Source organism: Ambystoma mexicanum, chromosome 6p (assembly GCF_040938575.1).
Source record: "Ambystoma mexicanum isolate Mex_15411 chromosome 6p, UKY_AmexF1_1, whole genome shotgun sequence".
Taxonomy (NCBI): Eukaryota; Metazoa; Chordata; class Amphibia; order Caudata; family Ambystomatidae; genus Ambystoma; species Ambystoma mexicanum.
In genome coordinates this window covers 363,079,123-363,092,737 of record NC_090935.1, presented here as the reverse complement: position 1 = coordinate 363,092,737, position 13,615 = coordinate 363,079,123, and the positions used below count along the sequence as shown (strand labels likewise).

The following is a 13,615-nucleotide window of genomic DNA, read 5'->3' as shown; positions in this document are numbered from 1 at the left end:
ATTACCAGCATGGCGCAATTAAAGTGTCCGTGCTGGCCAGATACCGCTAAAAGCGGCACATTACGACATCTCGGGCACGAGCATTGCGCCATGCCGGTAATGCAATCACCGCCATGCCGCTAAAGTCCTTAAAACGCCACTTACCGGCATCGTATACCGTGCAAATAGCACGTCCGCCACCCTAGCTATCGATATTAGCGGTCACCGCTAATAGCGGTGACCGCAAATAGCGTGAACCGCAATTAGCGGTGACCGCAAATAAGCGGATCTGGAAGTTGCGTCACCGCACAGGAACGGGAAAGAGCACGGCAGCCATCTTTAAAAACACAATCCATTGCCATCCTCTTCAACCAGTGGACACCTGACCCCCACAACCTCCACAAACCTTCTCCTACACCCATTAATCATCAGAATGCCCAAAGTTCTGAAAAGAAACGGAGATCGGCTGCGGCATGAGTGCTTTTCTAGGGAGGAGTTAAATATGTTGGCTGAAACCCTACAAGAGCATGCCGATGTAGTCTTCTCAACAGAGATGACCAGACCGGCGATCATGAGAAAGAAGGCCATATGGGCCATGGTAGCCCAGAGGGTCAGTGCAGTCGGCACAACACCCCGAAATGCCAGACAGTGCAGAAAAAGGTGGGACGATCTACGTCTCTGCGTCAGGAGTATACAGGCAGCAAATAAAAATCTTGGCATGGCGACTGACGGAGGAGCTGAGTCGCCCATCAAAATGCAGCCGTGGGAGGAGATATGTGCCTCAACCATAGGCACAGAGAGCATAGATGGGGTCGGAGATATGGAGAGAGGAGCCCCGACATCAGGTGACGCAGGTAGGTGCCTTAAATCCACCCGTGCAAAACTCACTGAAGTCCAGATTTTTGGGAAGTGCAATGATGCCTAACGGTCAACACGACACATTAGCAGAAGACTGCCTACAGGCAGTGCTGACCTCCACCTTTTACACATGCATTATGCACACCCTTTCTGTAGCCACCCACATGCCTCCATGCTTCTACCACCTAAGAGGGAGACAACTTGTATGTCACTGCCTCCAATATGAACCATCTAGTAATCAAAATGAATGCAGCCATCTCAATGCCTGCTCAATGTCCGCAGACCCATCACTAACCCTTTCCCTCCATTGGTCTACCACAGGCTCTCATTCGGACAGTGCCGAGGAAGACACTGGCACTACACCTGCCAAGAAGGCCAGGCCCGAAGACCCAAAACACTGTCCCTCCACCTCTGGTGCAAAAATCAAACCCCCACAGCAGCCAAAATCCACAAGCACATCACAGTCCACGGCACTGATGTGTAGCAAGTCAGGCGCAACGGCACCACTAATGACAACCATCCACCCAGTGGTGTCTACTGAAGGCACTGGGTCTGCAGGAAGCAGCACGATTGGTGAGACTGCTGCCACCGCTGCCAGCTCAGACAATGATGAAGGGGATGTTGATGTTGTTGTGGGTGCCCCCACTGCCCACCTTCATTCCCCCTACCTGTCCCCATGTAGCCAGCATGACAATGGCATACAGGGGCAATCTCCTGATAACTCTTGGCCGGCCACTCCATGCCCAGTGGCAGATGTGCAGGAGGGGAGCAGCTCAATGGACACGCCAGTAGTTTCATCCACAGGCAAAAAAAACCCAGGACCCGATGCATGAAATCATCACGCGGCAACAACAACTGGCCTCCCTCTTGACACAGCATGTGGCAGAATGCACCAGCGCAAGGGGGGAAATGCCCGAATGTGCAGAAACTGTAAAGGCTGCCATAGAGTGCACCTCCAAGGATATTTGTGCTGAACTAGCCGCGGTGCGGCACATACTCTCAGAGCTTGTCCAAACTATGAGGGACATGCGTCCTTGTGAGCAGCCCAGTTCCTCCTCAGCTGCCTGCCAGTTCTACCCGAACCAGCCCCGTCCGCAGATCGGGCAGGAACCTGCGGCGTACAGACAGGGGTGCACCGGGTGCCGGGAGAGGGGCGTGCCAATAGAGGCCACCCTGTGGAACGATCCCACATGATGCACTTGAGCACAGACATCCACACCATGTTATGGGGAGTTGAGAGGGGAGGGGAGAGTGGGTGTGTTCACTTAAATATTCCATTTCAATACACTTTTTGGTTATGCACAAATCAAATGTGTGGACATTGTTCATTGTGTACGTGTGCTTTATTGGTGAAGAGGCCACAGTGTGCATGTCCCAGACACACCCAGTGGCCCAAGTGCCATCTCCATGTGACACCCCCGTCCATGTGTGCTAGAAGCATTGGTTAATCAGAGTCTGACGCATGGCACGTCCCTCCTGTGCATTGCTTCCTCCCTGAGGTGCTGCACCATCCCCACCCTCCTCATCCTCTTCGTCAGGTGGTTGCAGTTCAGCGTCAGGGGGCAGGGCCACATTCCGTCTGATGCACATATTGTGTAGCAGTACACAGGCCATGAATATCTTTCCCACCTTCTCATGGCGGTACAGGAGTGCGCCACCAGACCTGCTGAGGTACTGAAACCATGCCTTCAAGAGGCCAAATGTCTGCTCAATCACCACACGGGTTTGTGTATGTGCACGATATTAGTCCTCCTAGTGCCGGTTTTGTGGGTTCCGGACTGGGTTAAGGAGCCACCTCTTCAAGAGATAGCCTGCATCACCTGTATGTGGGCAACAATGTATGTGTTAGTTATAACATCAGATTTTACTTCATCAAGTGACACCATGGCATGCATTCATCTCTTACTTTGAACCCCATTTCAATGCATGAATGGAGTCACACGATGTGACTGCTATATGTGTATTCCTCTTATAGACTGTTTTGCATGCCATCAACTAGTGTACGCAGGGGGATCCAGTACTTTGTGAGTGCCCATGCACTGTGTTAGTCCACAGTGGTTGTTTTGGTGATCTGGCAGATGTCCAGTGATATTAATGCTTTCATCCTGGCACCATTGCTGTCAGCCTCATGATGATCTCTCTGAGCACTTCAAATGGTGTTATGCTATTTAGTTGGGCCTCTGTGTCAGTGTAGTGGTGTATTGATGTTTATGACCGTCATGTGACTTCTTTGTACGCAGTGATGGGGGACTGGCCTTTCAGTAGATGGTGTTTGGTGCTGTGTATTGGCTAAAGTCATTGCATGTAGCTGCATTTCGTTGAGGGTGGATGCGGTCTGATTTGGTATAGTGCACATGCAGATGGCTGTGGAATGGTTGGGACACAGCTTCATTCACATGGTAGGGCTGCTTACATCTAGCATTATGTGGTCAGGTGTCAGCTCCAGTCTGGGCTGCTTTGGGGTATGAGCTTGCTCCATTCCCTCTGGTACTCGCAGCCAGGTGAAGTATGCATCTCTCCCCCCCATATCAGCCAGGTAAAGTATGCATCTCTTCCCCCCCATATCAGCCAGGTAAAGTATGCATCTGTACCTCAATCACCTACACACTTCACATTACCATGGCCATGACATGCGACTCACTGAGTAGCCAGGATCTCTGCCCTGCATGTTGCTCCATGTAGCGTGGTATTGAGGAGTTCCGCAGGACCATTGAATCATGGGTTGATCCGGGGAATCGGGCACAACAATGTGTGATGATCCTGTTCGAGTCACATACCATTTGCACGTTGATTGAGTAGTATAGCTTACGGTTGCGGTACGCTACCTCCATGGCATGTGGGAACACCAATTCAACATGGGTGCAGTCGATGGCACCAATGCAACCAGGTATGCCGGCCAGTACATGGAAACCCACTTTGGTGTTTGAGATCTCCTGGGCAGACCGTGGTAAGGTAATGTGGTCGTCTGTGTGCTTGAGGAGGGCATCAAGCACTTGGTTCAGCGTACGTGAGAATAATGGTTGTGAAATGCCATGCAAGTGCCCCACTGTGTGCTGGTAGGTGCCTGTGGCCAGGAAGTGGAGCACGGACATTACCTTCAGTAGGGGAGGTGGCGGTGCGTGTTTCAATCATGCTGACGATGTCGTCGTGTATCATGTCCACGATGGTGGTGATGGTGTCCCGGTCCAAACGGTACAGGGTGTGGATCTGCTCAGCAGTGAGGTTGAATGGACTGGCTCTGATGCGTGGGAGTGGGGGCTGCCTGCGTGGTGGCACTGGCTGTGCTGGTGGTGCTTGCCGGCCCTGCCTTGCCCTCCTTCTCCTCCTGCATCTCATCTGAGCTGCCTGTTGTGCTTGTTGTTGTTGTTGTAGCACTTCCATTACAATCAGGTCCTCCAGCTCCAACATTGCTAGTCCTATTGGAATCATTGTGAAGTGTGACTGGGTGTGGGAAGGGGTGGGGTGTGCTCCTTTTGTGCTTGGCCAGTCTGTATTGCCTCCACCTGTGCTGATTATGTGCACCTGTGTGACTTTGGAACACAGCACATGGGCGTTTACGGTTGGTCCGTGATGGCGGTATTAGCACCATGGCGGTAAGGTACTTTACGGCCTTCGCAAGGGCGTTAAGAGCATGTCCGCTTGACTCACACTCATCCCCCCTTTGCGCCATGCCGGTATTTACGGCATGGGAGGTTGCGTGTGTGATGCTGGAAATGCATCTGAGGGACAGGGCCTCTGAATCCTTGTCCTTTTTCTGTTTTTACCGTGTGTTCTGTTATGTTTTCTGCCCCGGAGTCCATGTGGGACTCCTGGCAGTGCAGCTCTCTCTTTTGGTTTGGTGAACAGACCCATGGGATACCCTTATGGCACCCCTGGGTAGGGGTACAACCCTGTGCCCCTAGTGTATGTTTTTGGGCACCTGTGGGTGGCCCACAGAGCAGGGTATGGGCTGGTGGCAGCTCCATGCTGAATTTGACAGGTGCTCTGGGTGTCCTCCATTTTGGGATACCCAGGCCCTGCCATTGGGATCAGTTGATTCCTGATAGGAAACAAGATGGCCCCTGTGGCCTCTTGCTTTCTATGGCCTGTTATCTTGTTTTCCCAAAGTCCTGGGAAGCCCTGCCTCTGTCCCTTCCCCCTGACTGGCTGTTGGGTGGAAGTTCCATATATGGTGTTGTTGTGAAGGCCCAGCTAGACTGGCTGGAGCCTTCCCAGTGACTGTATGTTGTGGGTACCTCCTGTGGGTGGGACCTGGGTGAATGGAGTGTGTGACCAATATACACTCCTTGTTGTGGTTGTCTGGTTTCTGGCATGAGAGACAAAGACTGAGACAGCCCTGCCCGAAACTGGCCTGAATGCAGTGTGTAGTGTTGAATGGCTGGGTACTTGTCCCAATCCACATTTCTTGTTGTGAGTGTCTGGAAGGGAGGAGTGTGGCCTGAATGCACTGTGTGCCTGATTGGCTGACTGACTGCATGAATGCCCTGCAGTATGATTGGCTGCTGAGTGTGTGCCAGTAGCGTGGATGAGAGTGAGAATAGTATATCTGGGGACCTCTCACCACTGGAAAAGTGTTCAGTGTTCAGAAGGAACCATTGGTTCAGAAGGGACCTTTGTGCTCCTAAAGCAGCCAGGGAGCTGAGTCTCCACTCTACGAGTAACTGGAACTGCTGATCCTCGACGTCCAGCTGGAAGAAGAAGACTTGCTGTGGCATTTGCTTCGACCGATCCGAAGGCTGACGAATTCGTCGAGGGCTGACCCGAGAGAGGACCTGGTAAGGCGCCCTCTTCCCGTGCTCCGAGGGACCATCGAGCACCGCTCCATCTTCGCCGAAGCGCCCTGGAAGACAGACCCCTGAAAGGTTGTCGACCTGAGACGGGACCGCTGAGGAGATCGAAGTGAAGCACCCGGACCTCGACGCCGTCGAAGTCCATTGCCGTCGACCAGGGTTCGCATCAGGGTTCGCAGGTTTGTGGAACTGCTGGAGGCCCGTCGAAGTTGTGTTGCCCAGCCGTGGGAACCACTTGACGCCGTGCCGCCGACGACCGGAGCCGTCCGCTCCTTGCCTAAGAACATTCAATCGAAGGACTCTCTCGACCACTTCGTCGACCGCTTATCCTGCCGGAGAAAGTCGAGGACGACCAACGCGCCGAGGAGAAACCTGCCGGTGGGTTTCCCGCCACCCGACGACCTCAAAGACTCGGACGACTCGACGCCCTTGCTGGGCTCCCGTCTCTACAATCTTTGCGGTCCAGAACTATTGTCGTCGAGGTGCCCCGCACACCTCCGCCTTGCAGGACGCCGACGCCCCGACGCCGACGAGCACCGCTCGGACGAAGCTGCTGCCTCTTCGACATCGTTCCACCTCGTTCGTCGACGGACGTTCGACGCCCCGTGCCTCCCGCTTGAAAGGGAAGGCATTCAAGAAGGGCCGTCGATTCCCCGTCGCCGAACAGCGAGTCCCTCGACGTTTGTCGACGCCTCTTCGAGGAACTCGACTCCACCAGGTACATTGGGGGGGTAAAAACATTATAGGAGAGAATAAGACTTGCAGAGCAACATATGGACTGGGCTGGTACTATATCTTTCTTTACAGGTTGCCCAGGTGGGGGGATCTCCACACAGAACTGTGCCTAGTGGTAGGGGTCAGTATTCTGCCTATTGCTCAACCATCTTATTTTCTCTCCTCTCTCTATTGCTGGTTTCACTCTATTGGTCTATGTGATATTGTACAGTATTGTTCATGCACTTCAATGAGATCTAGGGTGGTACCACTTTAGGATTGTAAATATTTGTCATTGTAGATTTTTCCAGAGTACAAAGTGAGTTATCATGATAAATGTACATAACCTTAACTTTTGATTATATAAAGTCTGTGTTCTAACCAATACAGAGTGTGGATATTCCTTTGTGGGGGCTTGGGGGATACACTGTACTTAAGAACCAGCCTGCATCACCTCCTGAGAAGCTAGGCCTTGATTGCTCGACCATTGCTACCGAATAGAGAATCTTGGCTGGGGTCTCCTGTGCCTCTCCTCCACCATATAGGGAGTGGGAGTACAGACACCCCCCACCGGTCGTTGAGATCCGTTCTCTCACACTGGTGGCAAGCGGTGGGATGCTTATGGTTTTAAGAATCAGGGTATAACCGTGCCACTTACAAAGGATATTTGCCCTTTATTGAATTAAGGTTTAGTTGTGTACAAGGTAACTGCATTACAAACAATGGAGTCTATTGCAAATGGCAAATTGACTCGGATGAGCTTGGAGGCTCTCCAGAGTGCTTGTGAAGCCAGGGAGTTAGACTTTGTGGATAAGTCTAGGGCTGAGCTTATAGCTGCCCTGGTGGACTACCAGACTGATAGTGAAACTCTTGATGAGGGGGGGAATGCAACGAATGAGGACTCTGCCCCTGGGGTTTCTGCTGAATCTGTTTCTGGGAATGCCGCCATTCCTGCTGCCTCTGTTCCAAACTCCAGCAATTGCTTAGAACTTGAGTTATTAAGGATGAAATTGGCCTTTGAATACCGCAAGTTGGAAATAGATGCTGAGCTTAAGAAAGAGGAGTTGGCTCAACAAGTTGCACTCAAAAATAAGGACCTTGAACTCAAGAGCCAGGACACTGAATGTCAGAGGATCCAGCTAGAGAAAGCTAGAGTGGAGACTTCAGCTAGATCCAGTGAGAGTGTCAGGTCCCCAGCCACCAAGTTTATGAAAGATTTGGTTGGTGTATTTGTGGAGGGTTCGGATATCCTCCAATGGATTGAAGCGTTTGAAATGGCTTGTGAGATTCATGATGTGGATAAAAGAGATTGGGCAAAGTGTTTGTTAAGCAGAGTGCCTCAAACCGGGTATGACTGTATTCTGAAGCTGAGTGTGGAAGAAAGGGGTCAGTACGAGTGTATGAAGTCTGCTTTGATTGCCAAGTTCGGCAAGACACCTACCCAATACCTTAGAAGGTTCAGGGATTTTAAGAAAAAGGAGAATATGTCTTGGGTTGACTGGGTGAGTGCTGCGCACATGAACATGATGGGGTGGATCGATGGATACAAGGTTAAGACTTTTGTTGAATTGTCCCACCTCTTGTTTTTTGAGCATTTCTCTGAAGCCTGTTCACCGGAGCTGTGTCAGTATGTGGCTGACCAGAACATTTTGGACCCCTTTAAGCTGGCTAGGTTGGCTGACAAGTGGGTCTCCCACCGGGTGTCCCCTAAGGACTCCAGTGGGAAGGACAAGGACAAAGAGAAGGGGGCCTCTCAGAAAGCTGAGGAGTCCTCCAAGCAGTCACAGTCGGGTAAACCAAAACCTTCCTCTCCTAAGACCCAAAAATCTAGTGGGGATAAGTCATCTGGGGGTGGGAATAAGAGTAGTGGTCCACCTGCTGCAAAGCAGGCTCCCAGTGGTTCCAGTACTGTACCCCGCACTCCTGGCGCTTGTTGGGACTGTGGGGCTCTGGATCACAAAAGGGGTGACCCCAAGTGTAAAGGTAAGGCACTTGGAGTACAGGCTGTCAGCCTGACCTACCCTTACCCCGTGTCTGAGGTGGAGGCCACTGTCCTCCCCTCCTCTGCCGGTATCACATTTGGTGCTCCGGTGGAGATTTCCTTAGTGTCCCTTGGGGCCTGGGACCAGTACGCAGAAGTACTGGCGACTATCCCACAGAACACCCGTAGATTTTTGAGAAGTGTCCTCTTGAATGGCCAGCCTTCTACTGGTTTGAGAGACACTGGGGCAAGCATGACAGTGGTGGACAGGACCCTGCTCAGGCCAGAGGACTATGAAGGTGCTCCTCTGCAAACCACCAGGTTAGCTGGTGGGCCTCCCAAATTATCACCTGTAGCCTTAGTCACACTCATGATTGGCGACAAGACAGCGAAGCTTCCTGTCCTGGTTCAGGACAATGTCCCTGCTAACATTTTGTTAGGGAATGATCTAGTAGAGTTGGGGTTGATCTCGGATGGTCTTCCCATGACTGCTGCTGCCGTCACTAGATCACAGGTGACACCGGGTCTGGCTGTGGGTCAGATACCCAAGCCAAAGGCGAGGCCTAAGGCAAGAAGGAGGAAGACCAAGAAGGCCACCTCTGTGGAGGGAGCGCCTTCTCTTCCTGCTGCACCCATTGGGATCCATGCTCCGGACGGGCTGGGTCCAGTGGAAAACCCAAACTCAACTCCTTTGGGAGAAGAGGCAGAAGACTCTCCTGTGGGAGAGGTTCTCAACCCGGAGGATCATCCCGACCGTCAATGCTTGTTAGCTGACGGGGGACCCTCCCGGGCGGACTTCTGTAAGGGACAGAGAGAGTGCCACTCTCTCGAGGGACTGAGGAAACAGGCCCTGGCCCAGGCACAAGGAGAGGTGCCTAGGAACTTCCGGATTTATTGGGAGGGTGAGCTCCTTGTTAGTGAGCCCACTAAGCCTGAACCTGGTGCCCGCAAGAGGTTGGTGGTACCCCAGGTTTACAGGCCCTTCCTACTGCAGTTGGCGCATGAGGTGCCCTTGGCTGGTCATCTTGGGACCAAGAAGACTAAGCAGAGGCTCTCTGCCCATTTCTACTGGCCACGGATGGGAGTAGAGGTGGAGTCCCACTGCAGGACCTGCCCAACTTGTCAGTTGTCTGGCAAGACTGGAGGCAGTGTCATTGCCCCACTGCAGCCGTTGCCAGTGGTTGGCACCCCATTTGAGAGGGTGGGCATCGACATCGTCGGTCCCCTTGACCCTCCCACTTCAGGTGGACATCGGTTCATCCTGGTCTTGGTAGATCATGCCACCAGGTACCCTGAGGCGATACCCCTTCGGACTGTTACTGCCAAGGTGGTTGCCCGGGCTCTCCTGGGCATTTTCACCCGTGTTGGATTCCCCAAGGAGGTTGTCTCTGACAGAGGATCCAACTTCATGTCTAGTTACATGAAAACCATGTGGAAAGAGTGCGGGGTAACCTACAAGTTCTCCACCTCTTACCACCCCCAGACCAATGGTTTGGTTGAGAGATTTAATAAAACTCTCAAGGGCATGCTAGGGGCTTTGGAAGAACCCCTAAGGAGGAAATGGGAGATCCTCCTGCCATGCCTGCTGTTTGCTTACAGAGAGGTACCTCAAGAGGGTGTTGGTTTCAGCCCCTTTGAGTTACTCTTTGGACATCCCGTGAGGGGGCCCCTCGCCTTGATCAGAGAAGGCTTGGAAGCCACCCCTCCAGGTCCCGCCAAGCAAGTGGGGGACTATGTGTTAGGCCTCAGACGGAGGATGACACAGATGATGGGTCAGGCAACAGCAAATCTCAAGGCCAGCCAGGAATTGAATAAGTACTGGCATGACCTTAAAGCCTCGCAAGTGGATTGGACTCCGGGACAGGAAATCCTTGTGATGGAGCCTACCAAGCCTAGGGCTCTGGCAGACAAGTGGACTGGACCCTTCAGGATCATCTCCAAGATGGGCGAAGTCAATTATCTGGTTGACATGGGAGCCCCTGGGGTAGCCCCTCAGCTATTCCATGTCAACAGGCTCAAGCCTTTCCACAGGCGAGCGGAAGTCTCATGTCTCTTGCTAGCTTCTGGGCAAGAAGAGGATGAGAGTGAGCCCCTTCCTGATTTGCTGCATAGCAACCCTCAGGATGGCTCAGTGGAGGGAGTACATCTCTCTCCAGATTTGACAACAGAGCAACAGAGGGCCTGTAGGGCTTTGCTCCAACAGTATGCCTCTCTGTTTTCACCGAAGCCAGGCCTTACACCGTGGTGTAAGCACGAAATTGACGCTGGTGACAGTGTGCCTGTCAAAAGCAGGTGCTACCGTATGTCAGATACCGTTAAGAACCACATCCAGGCTGAGGTCGCCAAGATGTTGGATCTGGGTGTTATTGAACCCTCAACCAGTACCTGGTCCAGTCCAGTGGTCCTTGTCCCCAAGGCAAGTTCACAGGTGGGTACCAAGGATTGGAGGTTCTGTGTGGACTACCGAGGAGTCAATGCCGTCACCAAAACTGACGCACACCCATTGCCCAGGGCTGATGAGCTCGTGGACACCATAGGTGCTGCCAAGTTTGTGAGCACCTTTGACCTCACTTCAGGCTATTGGCAAATAGCTCTGACGGACCATGCCAAGGAAAAGACGGCCTTCTCAACACCTGAGGGACTCTACCAGTTTAGAGTCATGCCTTTTGGGTTGAAGAATGCCCCTGCCACCTTCCAGAGATTGGTCAACCATGCGCTCAGTGGGCTGGAAGCCTTTTGTGTGGCTTACTTAGACGACATTGCCGTCTACAGTTCCACCTGGGAAGAGCATTTGACACATCTGGATAAGGTGTTGCAGGCCTTGAAAAGGGCTAACCTCACTATCAAGGCCACCAAGTGCCAGATAGCTCAGGGGAAAGTTACCTATCTTGGTCATGAGGTAGGAGGGGGTCAAATCCAACCTCTCGCCAGTAAAGTACAGGATGTACAGAACTGGGAGACTCCAACTACTCAAACCCAGGTGAGAGCCTTTTTGGGCCTCACTGGGTACTATCGCAATTTCATGGCAGACTATGGAACTAGAGCTGCACCTCTGACAGCTCTAACGTCACCCAAGCAGCCTAGGAAGGTTACTTGGACCGAAGACTGTCAGAGGGCCTTTGATGGCTTGAAAGAAAGTCTGTGTAGGGCACCTGTGTTGAGTGCACCTGACTACAGCCGACCCTTTATCGTCCAGACGGATGCCTGCGACACCGGAATTGGAGCTGTCTTGTCCCAGTTAGATGACAAAGGGAGAGAACACCCTATCATATTCATCAGTAGACAACTCAAGGGTAGAGAACTTAGGTGGGCTACTGTTGAAAAGGAGTGTTTTAGTATAGTTTGGAGCCTTAGGCGTTTTAGGCCCTACCTTACGGGGTCTACCTTCAAGGTCCAAACAGATCATAAGCCCCTGAAGTGGCTTATGCAGATGAAGGGTGAGAACCCGAAATTGCTCAGGTGGTCCATTAGCCTGCAAGGGCTAGACTTCACCATAGAGCACAGACCAGGGAAGAGTCACGATAATGCAGATGGCCTTTCCAGAAGGTATGTTGACCGTCTGGATGAGGGTGTCTATCCCGTGGGAGATTAGACACCCTCCACCTCAGTCTGGGGGGGGCGACTGTGATGCTGGAAATGCATCTGAGGGACAGGGCCTCTGAATCCTTGTCCTTTTCTGTTTTTACCGTGTGTTCTGTTATGTTTTCTGCACCGGAGTCCATGTGGGACTCCTGGCAGTGCAGCTCTCTCTTTTGGTTTGGTGAACAGACCCATGGGATACCCTTATGGCACCCATGGGTAGGGGTACAACCCTGTGCCCCTAGTGTATGTTTTTGGGCACCTGTGGGTGGCCCACAGAGCAGGGTATGGGCTGGTGGCAGCTCCATGCTGAATTTGACATGTGCTCTGGGTGTCCTCCATTTTGGGATACCCAGGCCCTGCCATTGGGATCAGTTGATTCCTGATAGGAAACAAGATGGCCCCTGTGGCCTCTTGCTTTCTATGGCCTGTTATCTTGTTTTCCCAAAGTCCTGGGAAGCCCTGCCTCTGTCCCTTCCCCCTGACTGGCTGTTGGGTGGAAGTTCCATATATGGTGTTGTTGTGAAGGCCCAGCTAGACTGGCTGGAGCCTTCCCAGTGACTGTATGTTGTGGGTACCTCCTGTGGGTGGGACCTGGGTGAATGGAGTGTGTGACCAATATACACTCCTTGTTGTGGTTGTCTGGTTTCTGGCATGAGAGACAAAGACTGAGACAGCCCTGCCCGAAACTGGCCTGAATGCAGTGTGTAGTGTTGAATGGCTGGGTACTTGTCCCAATCCACATTTCTTGTTGTGAGTGTCTGGAAGGGAGGAGTGTGGCCTGAATGCACTGTGTGCCTGATTGGCTGACTGACTGCATGAATGCCCTGCAGTATGATTGGCTGCTGAGTGTGTGCCAGCAGCGTGGATGAGAGTGAGGATAGTATATCTGGGGACCTCACACCACTGGAAAAGTGTTCAGTGTTCAGAAGGAACCATTGGTTCAGAAGGGACCTTTGTGCTCCTAAAGCAGCCAGGGAGCTGAGTCTCCACTCTACGAGTAACTGGAACTGCTGATCCTCGACGTCCAGCTGGAAGAAGAAGACTTGCTGTGGCATTTGCTTCGACCGATCCGAAGGCTGACGAATTCGTCGAGGGCTGACCCGAGAGAGGACCTGGTAAGGCGCCCTCTTCCCGTGCTCCGAGGGACCATCGAGCACCGCTCCATCTTCGCCGAAGCGCCCTGGAAGACAGACCCCTGAAAGGTTGTCGACCCGAGACGGGACCGCTGAGGACATCGAAGTGAAGCACCCGGACCTCGACGCCGTTGAAGTCCATTGCCGTCGACCAGGGTTCGCAGGTTTGTGGAACCGCTGGAGGCCCGTCAAAGTTGTGTTGCCCAGCCGTGGGAACCACTTGACGCCGTGCCGCCGACGACCGGAGCCGTCCGCTCCTTGCCTAAGAACATTCAATCGAAGGACTCTCTCGACCGCTTCGTCGACCGCTTATCCTGCCGGAGAAAGTCGAGGACGACCAACGCGCCGAGGAGAAACCTGCCGGTGGGTCTCCCGCCACCCGACGACCTCAAAGACTCGGACGACTCGACGCCCTTGCTGGGCTCCCGTCTCTACAATCTTTGCGGTCCAGAACTATTGTCGTCGAGGTGCCCCGCACACCTCCGCCTTGCAGGACGCCGACGCCCCGACGCCGACGAGCACCGCTCGGACGAAGCTGCCGCCTCTTCGACATCGTTCCACCTTGTTCGTCGACGGAC

The 13,615-nt window shown here is 52.9% G+C and overlaps 1 protein-coding gene across 2 annotated transcripts in view; it reads left to right on the top strand.

Annotated features, from left to right (window-relative positions):
• SLC1A3 (solute carrier family 1 member 3) overlaps positions 1-13,615 on the top strand; it is a 278,893-nt gene that overhangs the window by 150,829 nt on the left and 114,449 nt on the right. The window lies entirely within an intron of this gene.